At 35.1% G+C, this 19182-nt stretch overlaps 1 long non-coding RNA gene across 1 annotated transcript in view; it reads right to left on the bottom strand.

Annotated features, from left to right (window-relative positions):
- Nucleotides 1–1006: 1006 nt before the first annotated feature.
- The window catches only part of LOC133082154 (uncharacterized), a 116376-nt gene continuing 98200 nt past the window's right edge, over nt 1007–19182 (bottom strand). Inside the window, exon 3 of the long non-coding RNA XR_009698917.1 lies at nt 1007–1317. This is a non-coding gene — a long non-coding RNA (uncharacterized LOC133082154). The remainder of the gene's footprint in view (nt 1318–19182) is intronic.

The raw sequence follows: 19182 nt of genomic DNA, 5'->3' as shown, positions 1-19182 counted from the left end.
CCTCCTCTGCTTAGGGTCTCACAAGACTGTAATCAAGGTGTTGGCTGGGCTGGGTTCTCACCTGGAGGAATAGTTAGGAAAAGAATATACTTCCAAGTTCATTCAGGTTGTTGGCAGAATTCATGTTCTTGTGGCTATATAACCAAATTTCCAGACATTTTGCTGGCTGCCAGCAGGAGACTGCCCTCAGGTCCTAAATGATGCACACAGTTCCTGTTTCCCATGTGTCTCCCCAACATAACTGCTTACATTGTCAAACCAGCAATGAGTTTCTTCCTCCAGTCTGATATAAGATAGAGTCTTATATAACATGATATAATCATAGAAGTGACTTTTGGTCACATAACATAACCTAATCAAGTGAATGACATTCCATCACCTCTGCCATTGTTTAGAATTTGCTATTGGTTGGAAGTCACAGGTACTGTGTGCACACAAGGGGAGGAGAATAGACAAAGGTGTAAACACTAGTAGACAAGAAAATATTGGGGGTTACCTTATGGTTTGTCTGCCACAAACCTATTTTAAAAACCACAGGACCAAGAGTTGCTGTTATTTAGAATTGATATTTCCCAGACCTAAGAAGATATCCAACTACTATATATATATGTACAATAGTTTATCTTTACTTACTTTTCAATATTTTTATTAATGCCTGCAATTTACTCTTCTATAATTGGCATGTTTAACATTGTTACAGTAAAAACCAAAACATTAACTTTAGTTCTAATAGTCTACAAAAATCTTGATGACAGACACTTGTAAATACATTTGAAAATATATTATTTTTGGAATAAGTTATCATGAATATGGCTCAGCTTAAAAACACTGACAAGTGGTTATAATGGTTCTCAAATAAATTTCCCATACTGAGGTATAATTGCTCTACTGGTATATTTTTCTAATTATAATTGCTCTAACATTTTAAGGTTAACTTTTGAAGATATTATGAAATAGAAATGAGAATTTTAAATCTAATACTTGAAAGTATGTCTTTAAAAATTAATTTGAGCACCCTAATTCTGAGATTTAAATTTCAAAGTGGTGTTTTTTCTACTCCTTCACTTTACACATTCATATAAAGTAGTTATATTAGTCAGGGTTCTCCTTAGAAACAGAACCAGAAGGATATAAAACAAATATATGAAGAGATTTATTATAGGAACTGGCTCATGTGGCAACAGAGGCTGAGAAGTCCCATGATCTGCTGTCTGCAAGCTGGAGGCTCAGGAAAGCTGGTGGTATAATTCAGTCCAAGTCTGAAGTCCTGGGAACCAGGGGAACCAATGATGTAACTCCCACTCCAAGACTGAAACTCTAGGGGAGAAGAGAGGTGGTGGTGTAAATCCTGGAGTCTGAAAGCCTGAGAACCAGGAGCTCCAATGTCTGAGAGCAAGAAAGAATTCACTCTTCCTTTGCCTTTTTGTTCTATTCTGGCACATTGGTGAGGGCGGATATTCTTTACTTAGTCTACTGATTCAAATACAAATCTTCTGGATAGACTCTCACAGACACACCCAGAAATAATTCTTTACCGGCTATCTGGGCATCACTTAGTGCAGTCAAACTGACACAAGTTGTGACTTGTTAAATTAACATTTGTCAAGTATAGCCTCAGGATGTCAGATGGTGAGTCACAGTTCAACAAAAGACCGCAAGAGTTCCCAGGCTAGGGCTGAATTGGTCAATTCAAACCAAAAAGAAACGGGCTTTGGAAAGCTTCTTGAGTCTAATATAAAAGATGCACAAGGGGGAGGCTTTGGACGAGAATGCTTACTACAAGGGCAGTTGGGGGAGTCATATCAGGACCTTACATTTACTTGTGCCCCTGCTGTTATACAGGGCATGCATTCTTTGAAGGGGCTAGTATCAACTTAAGGCCCCTGCAGGGTACTTAAACATACAAAATGGATGCCAAGGCAGCAATATTATGGAGTAGTTTAAATTCTCAACAACACATAAAATTAATCCTCACAGTAGTCAACTACATAATACTACTTCTCATCCATTTTCCATTTAAAAAATATGCCCAAAGTAGGAATATGAAGAAATACAAAAGTTCTGGGGAACCAAATAAGAAAATGTATAACAATATCATATATAAAATGTTTTAAAATATAGGAAATATCATGATGTAGGTCATCATACTGAGTTCAATTAAATATATTTTATATCCATATAATACCTTGCACTGAATCATTTTAAAAAACTAAGATCTCACAATTGTTACACTAATTTGACAAATGGAAAACTGATATACAGAAGAGTCTTAAGCTGAAAAATAAGTTCTACAAAAAGTTTATTTGTAATGTATTTTTTGGTCACTTATTTCATCACTCGATCATACAAAAATATTTATTGAAAATATTTATTTAGTAGGTAGACAGTATACTACTAACTACTATGATCATGTTTGGAATACTGTTAATTCTACAGATAAATTTGAGGAGAACTGACATCCTTACTATGATGAGTCTTCAAATCCATGAACACAGTATGTCTCTCAATTAATTTAGGTCATTGATTTCTTCCACCAAAATTTTGAAGTTGAAAGGTTATTTAAATACAAATTATATAATTCTTTCATAAATATGGGCCTATTCAAATTATCTGTTCTTGGGGAAATTATAGTAGTTGGTGTTTTAATATCTTTTAATGCCTTTAGGGTTTGTAATAACGTCACATCTTTTATTCATGATAATGGTAATTTTGTTATGTCTCTTTTTTTCTTGGAGATTATGGCAGGTAGCTTATCAAATTTATTGATTTTTAAAAAGGTTTGCTTTTGCTAATTTTACTTATTTTCTTTTTTCAATTTCACTGACTTTAGCTCCCATATTTATTATTCATTACTACCACTTGCTTTCAGTTTAATTTGTTCTTTTTCTACCTGCTTCAAGGGGAAATTTCTAATGATTTAAAGCCTTTCTTGAATACCAATGTAAGAATTTAACGTTAAAAATTTCAAGTTCTGTGTAGAAACATCCCAGTTTTGATATGCTGTATGTCTGTTTTATTCAGTTCAAAATATTTTCTAATCTAATTCTTATACAAATCTAATTTCTAATCTAATTTCTTATACCAATTAGATTTGGAGAGGTTGTTGCTTAATTTCCAAACAGTAGAAGACGTAACAGAAGTTTCTGTTACTGATTTCTGGTTTAATTCCATTATTGCCACAAATAACACTTTCTATGATTATGATCATAGTACATTTGATCAAATTTCCTTTTGGCCGAGCACATGGTGAATATTGCTGAATGTTTCAAGTGAACTTGCAATCTACAGTTGTTAGGTGGAGTGTTCCATAAATGTCATCTAAGTCAAGTTGATTTATAGTGTTCAGACTTCTATATCCATGATATTTTCTGCTACATGTTTTAATATATGAATAAAATAATGAATTAATAATAATAATTGATGAATAATGAGAGGAAAGTTAAATTCTCCAAGAATAATTGTGGATCTTTCTATATCTCTTTTCACTTTTTGTTTCACTTATGTTGAAAACTATAGTTAGTTGCATCCTAAGTTAAGAATAATCCAGAGGTGTTTGTAATGAGGTGGATGGAGTTAGAGTCTGTCATACAGAGTGAAGTAAGTCAGAAAGAGAAAAACAAATACAGTATGCTAACACATATATATGGAATCTAAGGGAAAAAAAAAAAAAGAGGTCATGAAGAACCTAGTGGCAAGATGGGAATAAAGACACAGACCTACTAGAGAATGGACTTGAGGATATGGGGAGGGGGAGGGGTGAGATGTGACAGGGTGAGAGAGTGTCATGGACATATATACACTACCAAATGTAAAATAGATAACTAGTGGGAAGCAGCCGCATAGCACAGGGAGATCAGCTCGGTGCTTTGTGACCACCTAGAGGGGTGGGATAGGGAGGGTGGGAGGGAGGGAGATGCAAGAGGGAAGAGATATGGCAACATATGTATATGTGTAACTGATTCACTTTGTTGTAAAGCAGAAGCTAGCACACCATTGTAAAGCAATTATACTTCAATAAAGATGTTTAAAAAAAAAAAAAAAAAAAAAAAAAGAATAATCCAGAGAAGGCCATATCTCTCGCGCCCGTGGCCGCCTGCTTCCCTGCGCATTTGGTGCCATTGGGGCTCATACAATCCAAGCAATCATACCACCTCTGTGCATGGTCCTCACAGGGGCAGACCCAAGAGCTCCAAGGCAGCCACAGGACCAGACTCCTGTGGGTGGACCACACGCAGATATGGGGATAAAAGCAAAGCTGAACCCCACAGATGGGGCAACTAAGGAAGAGAATCGAATATCTTTCCATCACTTGCACAAGCTGAAGATTAAATCCCTGTGATCAGCTAGTTAGACCCTGCATCTATCTGAGTAGACAATGAGTGTTCCCACAAATGAAAATGGTCAAGCTCTGGCAGCTGTGGACTTTGGGGGCAAGTGCACACAGGAATTGGGCCAGATCAGAGTCTGAGTGGTCCCCACAGGGCCCACAGGAGGTCCAGAGACCAGCCCAGAGGCAGAGGAGAGACCCTGGGGAAACGGAGGTGGGCTGTGACTCACAGTGTGTGCAAGGACACTTACAGCAGAGATCCCAGGGAAACATAATTATTACTATTAATTTCATTATGTTTTGATTCATTGTGTTGTTGATTCTGGCTTTTTTGGGGTTTTTTTGTTAGCTGTTGTTTTAGTATTTTTTTTTATTTAGTCTTTTGGGATCTCCATGTTTTATAACATAGCTTTTAATTTTTTTTAATATTTCTATTTCTACTTTGCTTTTCTATTGTCCTGTGTTTTTTCCCTTTTTATTTTACTTTTATTTTATTTTATTTTATTATTTTTAATCATTTTTATTGGTTTGTTCTGTTTCCTTGCTTTTTCCTTCACTTGGGACACTGCTTTGGTTTTGTATTTAGGTTATGTGTTTTTGTTAGATTTAATTCTAATTGTTTGATTTTGTTTTTGAGTTCTTCTATTTGGTTGTTCTCTTGCTATTTGTTTTATTTGGCTCTGTTTTTGTTTCTTTTATGTGTGTGTGTTTCCTTGTTTCTGTTTTTGTCTGTTTGATTTTGTTTTCACCATTTCTCTGGGGATTGGTTGACTTTTTTTTCTTTAATGTATTTTCTATTTTTTCTTTTTTATATTTCTATTTCAACGTTGCTATTCTGTTGTTCTGTCTTCTTTCCCCTTTCTTGTTTTCTTTTTATTTTTCTTTTAATCATTTTTGTCGGTTTGTTTTATTTCCTTGCTTCATTCGTCAGTTGGCACTCTGCTTTGGTTTTGTTTTCTGGTTTTGTGTTTTTGTCAGTTTTCTTTTTAATTGTTTGATTTTGTTCTTGGGTTCTTTTGTTTGTCTGGTTGTTCTCTTCCTTTTTGATTTCTTTGGTTCTGATTTTGTTTCTTTTGTGTGTGTTCGTGTTTCCTTGTTTCTGTTTCTCTTTGCTTGATTTTACTTTTTACCATTTCTCTGGGGTTTTGTTAGTCTTTTGTTTTTTTAAGCCCCTTTATTGCTGGGATGAGCGACTTGCGGGGTCTTGGTCCCTTGACCAGAAGTTGGGCCTGAGGCTCTGGGATGGGAGCATCGAGTCCAGGATGCTGCACCACTAGAGAATTCCCAGCCCCAGGGAAGATTAACCGCTGAGAGCTCTCACAGAGGCCTCTATCTGAAGCCAAGACCCGGCTCCACCCAACTTCCAGCAGCTCCCAGCGCTGGATGCCTCACACCAAACAAACAAGACAGGAATACAAACCCACCCATCAGCACACAGACTACCTAAAGTCATACTAAGTTCACAGACACCACAAAACACACCACCTGACATGGCCCTGCTAATCCAAGAGAAAAGACACAGCTCCACCCACTAGAAAGCAGGCACCAGTCCCTCCCATCAGGCAGCCTACATAAGCCACTGGACCAACATCACCACCAGGGGCAGAGAACAGAAGCAAAATGAACTATGACCCTGCAGCCTGCAGAGAGGAGACCTCAAATACTGTAAACTAGACAAAATGAGAAGACAGAGAAATATCTTATAGGAAAAGGAGCAAGATAAAAACGCACAAGATATAAAGCAGAACCTAACACAGCACTGTAAAGCAATTATACTCCAATAAAGATGTTTAAAAAATCAATAAATAAAATAGAAAAAAAAGAGCAAGTAAATGAAGAGGGAATAGGAAAACTACCCGAAAACGAATTCAGAGTAATGATAGTAAATATGATCCAAAATTTCAAAAATAGAACAGAGAAAATACAAGAAAAATTTAACAAGGACCTAAGAGAGCTAAAACACAAACTAACAGTAATGAACAACACAATAACTGAAACTAAAAATACTCTAGAAGGAATCAATAGAAGAATAACTGAGGCAGAAGAACGGATAAGTGACCTGGAAGATAGAATGGTGGAAATAACGGCCACAGAGAAGAATAAAGAAAAAAGAATGAAAAGAATGGAGCACAACCTCAGAGACCTCTGGGACAACACTAAGCACACCACCATTTGAAGTGCAGGCATCCCAGAAGAAGAAGAGAAAAAAAAAAGGGTCTGAGAAAATATTTGAAGAGATTATAGTGGCAAACGTCCCCAACACGGGAAAAGAAATAGTCAATCAAGTCTAGGAAGTGCAGAGAGTTCCATACAGGATAAACCCAAGGAGAAACACACCGAGACACATATTAACCAAACTAAAAAAATTAAAAAACAAAGAAAAAATATTAAAAGCAGTAAGGGAAAAGCAACAAATAACATACAAGGGAATCCCCATAGGGTTAACACCTGATCTTTCAGCAGAAACTCTACAGGCGAGAAGGGAGTACCAAGATATGTTTAAAGTGATGAAAGGGAAGAACATACAACCAAGATTACTCTACCCAGCAAGGATCTCATTCAGATTCGACAGAGAAATCAAAAGCTTTACAGACAAGCAAAAGTTCAGAGAATGTAGTACCAACAAACCACCTTTACAACAACTGCTAAAGGAACTTCTCTACACAGGAAACACAAGAGAAGGAAAAGACTAACAAAAACAAACCAAAAACAATTAAGATAATGGTAATAGGAACATACATATTAATAATTACCTTAAATGTAAATGGATTAAATGCCCCAACCAAAAGACACAGACTGGCTGAATGGATACAAAAACAAAACCCGTATATATATGCTGTCTACAAGAGACCCACTTCAGGCCTAGGGGCACATACAGACTGAAAGTGAGGGGATGGAAAAAGATATTCCATGCAAATGGAAATCAAAAGAAAGCTGCAGTAGCAATACGCATGTCAGACAAAATAGAGTTTAAAATAAAGTCTATTACAAGAGACAAGGAAGGACACTAAAAAATGATCAAGGGATCAATCCAAGAAGAAGATATAACAATTGTAAATATCTATGCACCCAACATAGGAGCACCTCAATACATAAGGCAAATGCTAACACCCATAAAAGGGGAAATCGACAGTATCACAATAATAGTAGGTGACTTTAACACCCCACTTACAACAATAGACAAATCATCCAAGCAGAAAATAAGGAAACACAAGCCTTAAATGACACATTAGACCAAATGGACTTAATTGATATTTATAGGACATTCCATCCAAAAACAACGAAATACACTTTCTTCTCAAGTGCACATGGAACATTCTCCAGAATAGATCACATCTTGGGGCACAAATCAAACCTCGGTAAGTTTAAGAAAACTGAAATCACATCAAGCATCATTACTGACCACAACGCTATGAGATTAGAAATAAATTACAGGGAAAAAAACATAAAAAACACAAACACATGGAGGTTAAACAACACATTACTAAATAGCCAAGAGATCACTGAAGAAATCAAAGAGGAAATCAAAAAATACTTAGAAAGAAATGACAATGAAAACACGATGGCCCAAAACCTAAGGGATGCAGCAAAGGCAGTTCTAAGCAGGAAGCTTATAGCAATACCATCCTACCTCAAGAAACAAGAAAAATCTCAAACAATCTAACCTTACACCTAATGCAACGAGAGAAAGAAGAACAAACAAAGCCCAAAGTTAGTAGAAGGAAAGAAATCATAAAGATCAGATCATAAATAAATGAAATAGAAAGAAATAAAATGATAGCAAAGATCAGTAAAATTAAAGCTGGTTCTTTGAGAAGATAAACAAAATTGATAAACCTTTAGCCAGACACACAAAGAAAAGGAGGGATAGGATTCAACTCAATAAAATTAGAAATGAAAAAGGAGAAGTTACAAAGGACACCGCAGAAATACAAAGCATCCTAAGAGACTACTACAAGCTACTCTATGCCAATAAAATGGACAACCTGGAAGAAATGAACAAATACCTAGAAAGGTATAATCTTCCAAGGATGAACTAGGAAGAAATAGAAAATATAAAGAGACCAATCACAAGCACTGAAATTGAAACTGTGATTAAAAATCTTCCAACAAACAAAAGTCCAGGACCAGATGGCTTCAAAGGTGAATTCTATCAAACATTTAGAGAGGAGCAAACTCCTATCCTTCTCAAACTCTTCCAAAATACAGCAGAGGGAGGAACACTCCCAAACTCATTCTATGAGGCCACTCTCACACTGATACCAAAACGAGACAAAGATGTCACAAAAAAAGAAAATTACAGGCCAATATCACTGATTCACATAGCTGCAAAATTCCTTAACAAAAAACTAGCAAACAGAATCCAACAGCAGATTAAAAGGATCATAAACCATGATCAAGAGGCGTTTATCTCAGGAATGCAAGGATTCTACAATATATGCAAATCGATCAATGTGATGCACCATATTAACAACTTGAAGGAGAAAAAACATATGATCATCTCAATAGATGCAGAAAAAGCTTTTGACAAAATTCAACACCAATTTATGAAAAAAACTTTCCAGAAAGTGGGCATAGAGGGAACCTACCTCAATATAATAAAGGCCATATACGACACATCCACAGCAAACATCATTCTCAATGGTGAAAAACTGAAAGCATTTCCTCTAAGATCAGGAACAAGACATGGATATCCACTCTCACCACTATTATTCAACATAGTTTTGGAAATCCTAGCCACGGCAATCAGAAAAGAAAAAGAAATAAAAGGAATACAAATTGGAAAAGGAGAAGTAAAATGGTCACTGTTTGCAGATGACATGATACTATACATAGAGAATCCTAAAGATGCCACCAGCAAACTACTAGAGCTAACCAATGAACTTGGTAAAGTTGCAGGATACAAAATTAATGCACAGAAATCTCTTGCATTCCTATACACTAATGATGAAAAATCTGAAAGAGAAATTAAGGAAACACTCCCATTCACCATTGCAACAAAAAGAATAAAATACCTAGGAATAAACCTACCTAAGGAGGCAAAAGACCTGTATGCAGAAAACTAAAAGACACTGATGAAAGAAATCAAAGATAATATAAACAGATGGAGAGATATACCATGTTCTTGGATTGGAAGAATCAACATTGTGAAAGTGACTACACTACACAAAGCAATCTACAGATTCAATGAAATCCCTATCAAACTACCAATGGCATTTTTCACAGAACTAGAACAAAAAATTTCACAATTTGTATGGAAACACAGAAGACCCTGAGTAGCAAAAGCAATATTGAGAAAGAAAAACTGAGCTGGAGGAATCAGGCTCCCTGACTTCAGAAGTATAGATCAATGGAACAAGATAGAAAGCCCAGAGATAAACCCAAGCACATATGGTCACCTTATCTTTGACAAAGGAGGCAAGAATATACAACGGACAAAAGACAGTCCCTTCAATAAATGGTGCTGGGAAAACTGGACAGCTACATGTAAAAGAATGAAAGTAGAACACTTTCGAACACCATACACAAAAACAAACTCAAAATGGATTAAAGACCTAAATGTAAGGCCAGACACTATAAACTCTTAGAGGAAAACATAGGCAGTACACTTTATGACATAAATCACAGCAAGATCCTTTTTGACCCACCTCCTACAGTAATGAAATTTTAAAAAAATCAACAAATGGGACCTAATGAAACTTAAAAGCTTTTGCACAGCAAAGGAAACCATAAACAAGACGAAAAGGCAACCCTCGGAATGGGAGAAGGTATTTACAAACGTAGCGACTGACAAAGGATTAATCTCCAAAATATACAAGCAGCTCATGCAGCTCAATATCAAAAAAACAGACAACCCAATCCAAAAATGGGCAGAAGACCTAAATAGACATTTCTCCAAAGTAGATATACAGATTGCCAACAAACACATGAAAAGATGCTCAACATCACTAATCATTAGAGAAATGCAAATTAAAAACACAATGAGGTATCCTCTCACACTGGTCAGAATGGCCATCATCAAAAAATCTAGAGACAACAAATGCTGGAGAGGGTATGTAGAAAAGGGAACCCTCCTGCACTGTTGGTGGGAATGTAAATTGATACAGCCCCTATGGAGAACAGTATGGAGGTTCCTTAAAAAAATAAAAATAGAACTACCATATGACCCAGCAATCCCACTACTGGGCATATACCCTGAGAAAACCATAATTCAAAAAGATACATGTAACACAATGTTCAGCACTGAACACAAATTTGCAGCACTATTTACAATAGCCAGGACATGGAATCAATGTAAATGTCCATCAACAGATGAATGGATAAAGAAGATGTGGCAGATGTTTACAATGGAATATTACTTAGCCATAAAAAGGAATGAAATTGAGTTATTTGTAATGAGGTAGATAGACCTAGAGTCTGTCACACAGAGTGAAGTCAGAAAGAGAAAAACAAATGCCATATGCTAACGCACAAATATGGAATCTACAAAAACAGTACTGTATAATTGTAAAGCCATTATACTCCAATAAAGATATTAAAAAGAAAAAAAAAGAATAATCCAGGTAATTTTCTCCATTCTGTAGTCTTACCATTCTACCCATTTCACATAGTTTATCATTTTCTTCCTGTTACTCATTACATATCTTTATTACTCTATTTAAAGTGGGTGTTCTTTGGGATTTTTCTAGGTGATGTATTTTTTTTTAATTACATTTAATTATGGAGACACAAGACATTGCAAAGACAGTAATAAAAGTTTGCTCAGACCTCTCACCTCTTTTTCTATAAAGGTAATATTTTAATGTAACTATAGTAGAATATCAAAACCAGAAAATCAACATCGGTACAAAGTGTATGTATAATTCCATGTTATTTTATCACATATGTAGTTTAGTGTAACACTCACAACAATCTAAGTCAGAACTATTCCATCATTACAAAGATATCCATTGTGCTACTCCTTTATAATCACTCCCACCTTATGACATGCCTAAAAGATGACAAACAATAATCTTTTTCCATGTGAATAATTTTGTTAAGGAATGATGCATATGTGACAATCTGAAATAAGTTTTTCCTTCACCATACTACCTGTGAGACCCATGCAAGATTTTGTGTATAACAATAGTTCATTCCTTTTTATTGCTTGGTAGTATTTCATGGTATGGATATACCACAAAATTTTTAACCATTCACCTACTGAAGCACATATGGGTTGATTTCAGTTTGTGGCTATTCCAAATAAAAGTGATGTGAATATTTAAATGCAGGGATTTGTGTGCAGATGTAAGCTTCATTTCTCTGACATAAAAAATCGCATGATTGCAATTGCTGAGTCTTATCATGTGTTCAGTTTTAAAAGAAACTATTAAAATATTTTTTAAAATAAACATAAGGAAATACTATGAACAATTTTATGCCAACAAATTCAACAACCTAGAAGAAATGGACAAGCTTCTAGAAACATGCAGGCCACCAAAACTGAATCAAGAGTAAATAGATAATTTGAACAGAATGATCACTAGAAGTGAAACAGAATCTGTAATTTAAAAACTCCCTACAAACAAAAGCCTAGGACCAGATGTCTTCACAGATGAATTCTACCAAACATACAAAGAAGAACTTATACCGATTATCTTCAAACTCTTCCAAAAAACTGAAGAGGAGGGAACACTCCCAAAGACATTGTATGAAGCCACCATCACCCTGATACCAAAACCAAACAAAGACCCCACCAATAAAGAAAATTACAGGCCAATATCTTTGATGAAAACATATGCAAAAATTCTCAACAAAATACTAGCAAACCGAAACCAACAACACATAAAAATGATCACAGACCACAAGCAAATGGAATTCATCCCAAGTTCACAATGATGGTTCAACATATGCAAATCAATCAATGTGATACACCACATAAACAAAAGACAAAAAAATACATGATCATCTCAATAGATGCAGAAAAAGCATTTGACAACATTCAACATCCATTCATGATAAAAACTATTACCAAACTGGGTATAGAGGGAACATATTTCAAGATAATAAAAGCTATTTATGGCAAACCCATAGCCAATATAATACTCAGTAGTGAAAAGCTGAAAGCCTTCCCACTAAAATCTGGAACAAGACAATGATGTCCACTCTCACCTCTTCTATTCAACATAGTGTTGGAAGTCCTCTCCACAGCAATCAGACGAGAAAAAGAAAAAACGGTATCCAAATTGGAAGGGAAGAGGTAAAATTGTCATTACATACAGATGATATGATACTATACATAGAAAACCCTAAAGACTCCACACAAAAACTACTAGAACTCATAAACAAATTCAGCAAAGTAGCAGGTTACAAGATTAACATACAGACAAAGGTTGCATTTCTTTATATCAACAATGAAATATCAGAAAGGGAATGTAAAGAAACAGTATCTTTTAAAATCACACCACCAAGAATAAAATACTTAGGAATAAACCTGACCAAGGAGGTGAAAGACTTATATGCTGAGAACTATAAAACATTAATAAAGGAAGTTGAAGATGATTCAAAGAAATGGAAAGATATCCCATGCTCTTGGATTGAAAGAATTAATATTGCTAAAATGGCCATACTACCCAAAGCAATCTACAGATTAAATGTGATCCCTATCAAATTACCCATGAGATTTTTCACAGGACTAGAACAAATAATCCTAAAATTTATATGGAACCATAAAAGACCCAGAATTGCCAAAGCAATCCTGAAGAAAAAGAATAAAGCAGAAGGCATAACCCTCCTAGACATCAGACAATACTACAAAGCTACAGTAATCAAAACAACATGTTATTGGCACAAAAACAGACATATGCATCTATGGAACAGAACAGAGAGCCCAGAAATACACCCACACACTTATGGTCAATTAATCTTACACAAAGGAGGAAAGAATATACAATGGGAAAAAGACCGTCTCTTCAGCAAGTGGTGTTGGGAAAGGTGGACAGCTGCATGTAAATCAATGAAATTAGAACACACCCTCTCACCATAAACAAAAATAAACTGAAAAGGGCTTAAAGACTTAAACATAAGACAAGACACCATAAAACTCCTAGAAGAGAACATAGGCAAAACATTCTCTGACATAAATCATAACAATATTTTCTCAGGTCAGTCTCCCGAGGCAATAAAAATAAAAGCAAAAGTAAACAAACCGGGGAATTCCCTGGTGGTCCAGTGGTTAGGATGCCATGCTTTCACTGCTGAAGGCGTGGGTTCAATCCCTGATCAGGGAACTACGATCATACAAGCCGCACAACGCGGCAGAAAAAAAAAAAAAAGGACCTAATCAAACTTACAAGCTTTTGCGCAGCCAAATAAAACATAAACAAAAGAAAAAGACAATCTACAGGATAGGAGAAAATATCTGCAAACAATGAGACCGACAAGGGCTTAATTTCCAAAATATACAAACGGCTCATATAACTCAACAACAAAAAAACAAACAAGCCAATCCAAAAATGGGTGGAAGACCTAAACAGACATTTCTCCAAAGAAGACATACAGATGCCCAATAGGTACATGAAAAGGTGCTCAAAATTGCTAATTATTAGAGAAATGCAAATGAAAACTACAATGAGGTACCACCTCCCACCAGTCAGAATTGGCATCATTAAAAAGTCTACAAATAACAAATGCTGGAGAGGGTGTGGAGAAAAGGGAACCCTCCTACACTGTTGGTGGGAATGTACATTGATGCAGCCACTGTTGAAAACAGTATGGAGGTTCCTAAGAAAAGTAAAAATAGAATTAATTACCATATGACCCAGCAATCCCACTCCTGGGCATATATCAAGAAAACTATAATTCAAAAAGATACATGCACGCCTATCTTCATAGCAGCATTATTCACAATAGCAAAGACATGGAAACAAACTAAATGTCCGTCAACATATGAATGGATAAAGAAGATGTGGTACATATATACAAAGGAATATTACTCAGCTATAAAAAGAATGAAATAATGCCATTCGCAGCAACATGGAAGCAACTAGAGATTATCACTATAAGTGAAGTAAGTCAGACAAAGACAAATATCATATGACATCACTTACATGTGGAATCTAAAATATGACACAAATGAACCTATCTATGAAACAGAAACAGAATCACAGACATAGAGAACAGACTGGTGGTTGCCAAGGGTGAGGGGGTTGGGGGAGGGATGGAGTGGGAGGTTGGGGTTAGCAGATGCAGACTATTATATATGGAATGGATAGACAACAAGGTACTACGGTATAGCACAGAGAACTATATTCAATATCCTATGATAAACCATAATGGAAAAGAATATTTTAAAAAAGAATGTGTATGTATACAATATATATATATATATATATATATATACATAACTGAACCCATTTGTTGTACAACATTGTAAATCAACTATACTTCAATAAAAAATTAAAATAATAACCAGCTTAAAAAAAAAAGAAACTAGCAACCTTAAAAAAAATGTTTTCAAAAATGGATATAAATTTGATTTACCCATTAGGAATGTATGAGAGTTTCAGTTTCTCCACATCTTCCTCAGGATTTTTTATGGTCAATGTTATGTATTTTATCTCTTGTAACAAGTATGTAATAGTATCTCATCCTGCTATTAACTTGCATTTCTCTAACTGCTAGCGATTTGCAATATCTTTGCATGTCCTTAGTGACATTTCTCCAGCCTCATCAGTAAAATTCTCCTATATACCTTTTGTCCAATTTCTAGCTATATGGTTTGTATTTTTATTGTTGAGTATAGAATATATAAATAGGAACATGCCCAATGACATATTAGTGGTTCGTGAGTATTTTCTCTGACAATGCAAATTATCTTTCCATTTTCATCATAGGGAGTTATGCAGAGCAAAAGTGTAAAATTCTAATGTCATCCAATTTATCGATTCATTTTCTTAAATGGATTTTGTTTTGGCTCTCATCATTAAGAACAATTTGCCAAGAGCTAAGTCAAACAAATTTTCTCCTATAGTTACGTCTAAATGTTTTATAGTTTTGCATTTTACATTTAAATCCATGATCCATTTTGAGTTAATTTGGGTAGATATGAGGTTTAGCTCAAGGTTCACTTTTAAAATGTATGCGTGTTTAACTGATCCAGAACCTAGTATAAAAAAGACTGTCTTTCTTTCATTAAATTGATTTTAGGAATTTATGAAAAATAGGCTGGGTATATTTCTGCAAATCAATTTCTGGCTTCTCTATTCTGTTTCATTGATATATGTCTCTTTCCCTCCATCAAAACCATGCAGACTTGATAATGGCAACAATTTAATGCTTTAAAATCAGGTAGAGGACTGTTGGTGGGAATGTAAATTGGTGTAGCCCCTTTGGAAAACAGTATGGAGGTTTCTTATGAACCAGCAATCCCACTCCTGGACATATATTCAGAAAAAATAAAAACTCTTAATTCAAAAAGATACATGCACCCCAATGTTCATAGCAGCACTATTTACAATAGCTAAGATATGGAAGCAACCTAAATGTCCATCAACAGATGAACGGATAAAGAAGATGTGGAACATATATACAATGGAATATTACTCAGCCATAAAAAAGAATATTATAATGCCACTTGCAGCAACACATATTGACCTAGAGATTATCATAGTAAGTGAAGTAAGTCAGACAAAGAAAGACAAATATCATGTGATATCACTTATATGTGGAATGTAAAAAAATGATACAAATGATCTTATTTGCAAAACAGAAATAGTCACAGACACAGAAAACTAAGTTATGGTTACCAAAGGGGAAAGGGGTGGAGGGATGAACTGTGAATTTGGGATTAAGAAATACATACTACTATATATAAAATATCCAACAAGGATCTACTGTATAGCACAGGGAGCTATATTCAATACCTTGTAATAACCAAATAATGGAAAAGAATATGAAAAAGAACATATATATGTATGTATGTGTATATATTATATATATATACATACACACACACACACAAACATAACAGAATCACTTTGCTATAATCCTGAATCATTGTAAGTCAACTAGACTTCAATAAAATAAAAATGAAATAAATTTTAAAAATCAGGTAGAGATAACAGTCACTATATAATTCTTTTAATAAATTGTTTAATCCATTCTAGTTGCATTTTCTTTCCTGCTGAGGGACATCTTAGTTGCTTCCAAATTTGGGCATTAATGAATTAAGCTGCTACAAGTATACATGTGCAGGTGTTTGTGGGGACATAAATTTTCAACTCCTATGGGTAAATACCAATAAGCACAATTGGCAGATTACATGGTAACAGTATGCTTACTTTTTTAAGAAGCCACTGAACTATATTCCAAAGTGGCTTTACTGTTGTGCATTCCCACCAGCAATGTACAAGAGTTCCTGTTACTCCAGACCCTCACCAGAAGGTGGTTTTTTATGTGTCCTGGATTGTGACCATTCTAATATGTGTGCAGTGGTATCTCCTTTTTATGTTCATTTGCATTTCCCTGATAACGTATGATGTGGAGAATCTTTCACATGCATATTTCCCATCTGTATATCTTCTTTGGTGGGATGTATGTTAGTTCCTCCATTTACTTTTTAATCAGATTGTATTCTTATTATTGAACTTTTAGAGTTCTTTGCATATTGTAGATAATAGTTTCTTATCAGATGTATCTTTTGCAAATATTTTCTACCAGTCTCTGGCTTGTCTTCCTATTCTCTTGACATTGACTTTTTTTTTTAAATTAATTAATTAATTTTATTTATTTTTATGGCTGTGTTGGGTCTTCGTTTCTGTACGAGGGCTTTCTCTAGTTGTGGCAAGCGGGGGCCAATCTTCATCGTGGTGCGCGGGCTTCTCACTATCGCGGCCTCTCTTGTTACGGAGCACAGGCTCCAGACGCGCAGGCTCAGTAATTGTGGCTCATGGGCCCAGCTGCTCCACGGCATGTGGGATCTTCCCAGACCAGGGCTCGAACCCGTGTCCCCTGCATTAGCAGGCAGATTCTCAACCACTGCGCCACCAGGGAAGCCCCTGACATTGACTTTTGCGAAGAAAAACTTTTTAATTTTAACAAAATCCAGCTTTTCAATTATTTATTTCATGAATGTGACTTTGGTGTTGTACCAAGAGAGTCATTGCGAAACCAAAGATCACCAAAGGTTTTCTCCTATGTAACCTTCTAGGAGTCTTACAGTTTCACATTTAGGTCTATGACCAATTTGTAGTTGATTTTTGTGAAGAGTGTATAAGATCTGTGTCTAGATTTTTTTTTTTTTACATGTGTAAGTCTGGTTGTTCCAGCAACACTTGTCACAGATACCATCTTAGCTCCATAATATTGCCTTACCTCCTTTGTCAAAGATCAGTTGATTATATTTATGCAGATATATTTCTGAGCTCTATATTCTATACCATTGACCTAGTTGTCTATTCTTTGACAATACCACACTGTCTTGATAGAAAACGTTAAAGATGAGTAGGTTCAGTTCTCTGACTTTGCTCTTTTCCATCAATGTTTGTGCTGGTAATTCCGAGTCTTTTGCCTCTCCATATGAACTTCAAAATCAGTTTCTCAATATCCACAAGATGTCTGCTAACATTTTATTTGGGATTTTATTTAATCCATAGATCAAGTAGGGAAGAACTGACAACTTGATAATGTCTATCCATTTATTTAGTTTTTGATTACATTCATCAAACGTTTCTGGTTTTCCTCAAAAAGACCTTGTATATATTTTGTTAGATTTATATCTAAGTATTTCATTTCCAGGGGGAGAAGTGCTAATATAAAAGGTATTGTATTTTTAATTTCAAATTGTACTCGTTAATCACTTATAAATAAAAAATCAATTGACTTCTGTATATTAACCTTATATCATACAACTTTGCTCTAATCACTTAGTTCCAGGATGTTTTTTCTTGATACTTTAGGAATTTCTGCATAGACATTTATATCATCTCTGAAAAAGACAAATTTCATCCTAACCAATCTGTTTATACATTATTTCCTTTTCTTGTACTATTGAGTTAGGACTTCCAGAATGACATATAAAAGGAGTGGTGAGATGAGACATCCTTGCCTTGTTTCAATCTTAGCAGAAAATTGGCTATTTAACTACCATTAAGAATGATATTGCCCTTCAACATCCATTTATGATAAAAACTCTCCAGAAAGTGGGCATAGAGGAAACATACCTCGACATAATAAAGGCCATATGTGACAACTCCATAGTTAACACCACAATCAATGGTGAAAAGCTGAAAGCATTTCCCCTAAGATCAGGAACAAGACAAGGATGCCCACGCTCACCACTTTTATTCAACATAGTTTTGGAAGCCCTAACCACACGAATCAGAGAAGAAAAAGAAGTAAAAGGAATCCAAATTTGAAAAGTAGTAGTAAAATTGCCACTGTTTGCAGGTGACATGATACTATACATAGAAAATCCTAAAGATGACACCAGAACATTCTTAGACCTCGTCAATGAATTCCCAAAGTTGCAGGATACAAAATATACAGAAATTTGTGGCACTCCTATACACTAATGATGAACTATCAGAAAGAGAAATTAAGGAAACAGTCCCATTTACCATTGCATCAAAAAGAATAAAATACCTAGGATGTATAAACCTACCTAAGGAGGTAAAAGAACTATATTACAAAAACTATAAGATGCTTATTAAAGAAATTGAAGATGACACAAACAGGTGGAAAGATATACAGTGTTCTTGGATTAGAAGAATCAATACTGTTAAAATGACCATACTACCCAAGGCAATTTATAGATTCAATGCAATCCCTATCAAATTACCAATGGCACTTTTCACAGAACTAGAACAAAAATTTTT

This window comes from Eubalaena glacialis, chromosome X (assembly GCF_028564815.1).
Source record: "Eubalaena glacialis isolate mEubGla1 chromosome X, mEubGla1.1.hap2.+ XY, whole genome shotgun sequence".
Taxonomy (NCBI): Eukaryota; Metazoa; Chordata; class Mammalia; order Artiodactyla; family Balaenidae; genus Eubalaena; species Eubalaena glacialis.
Note: the sequence above shows the minus strand (reverse complement) of the source record. Positions and strands in the feature narration are given on the sequence as shown.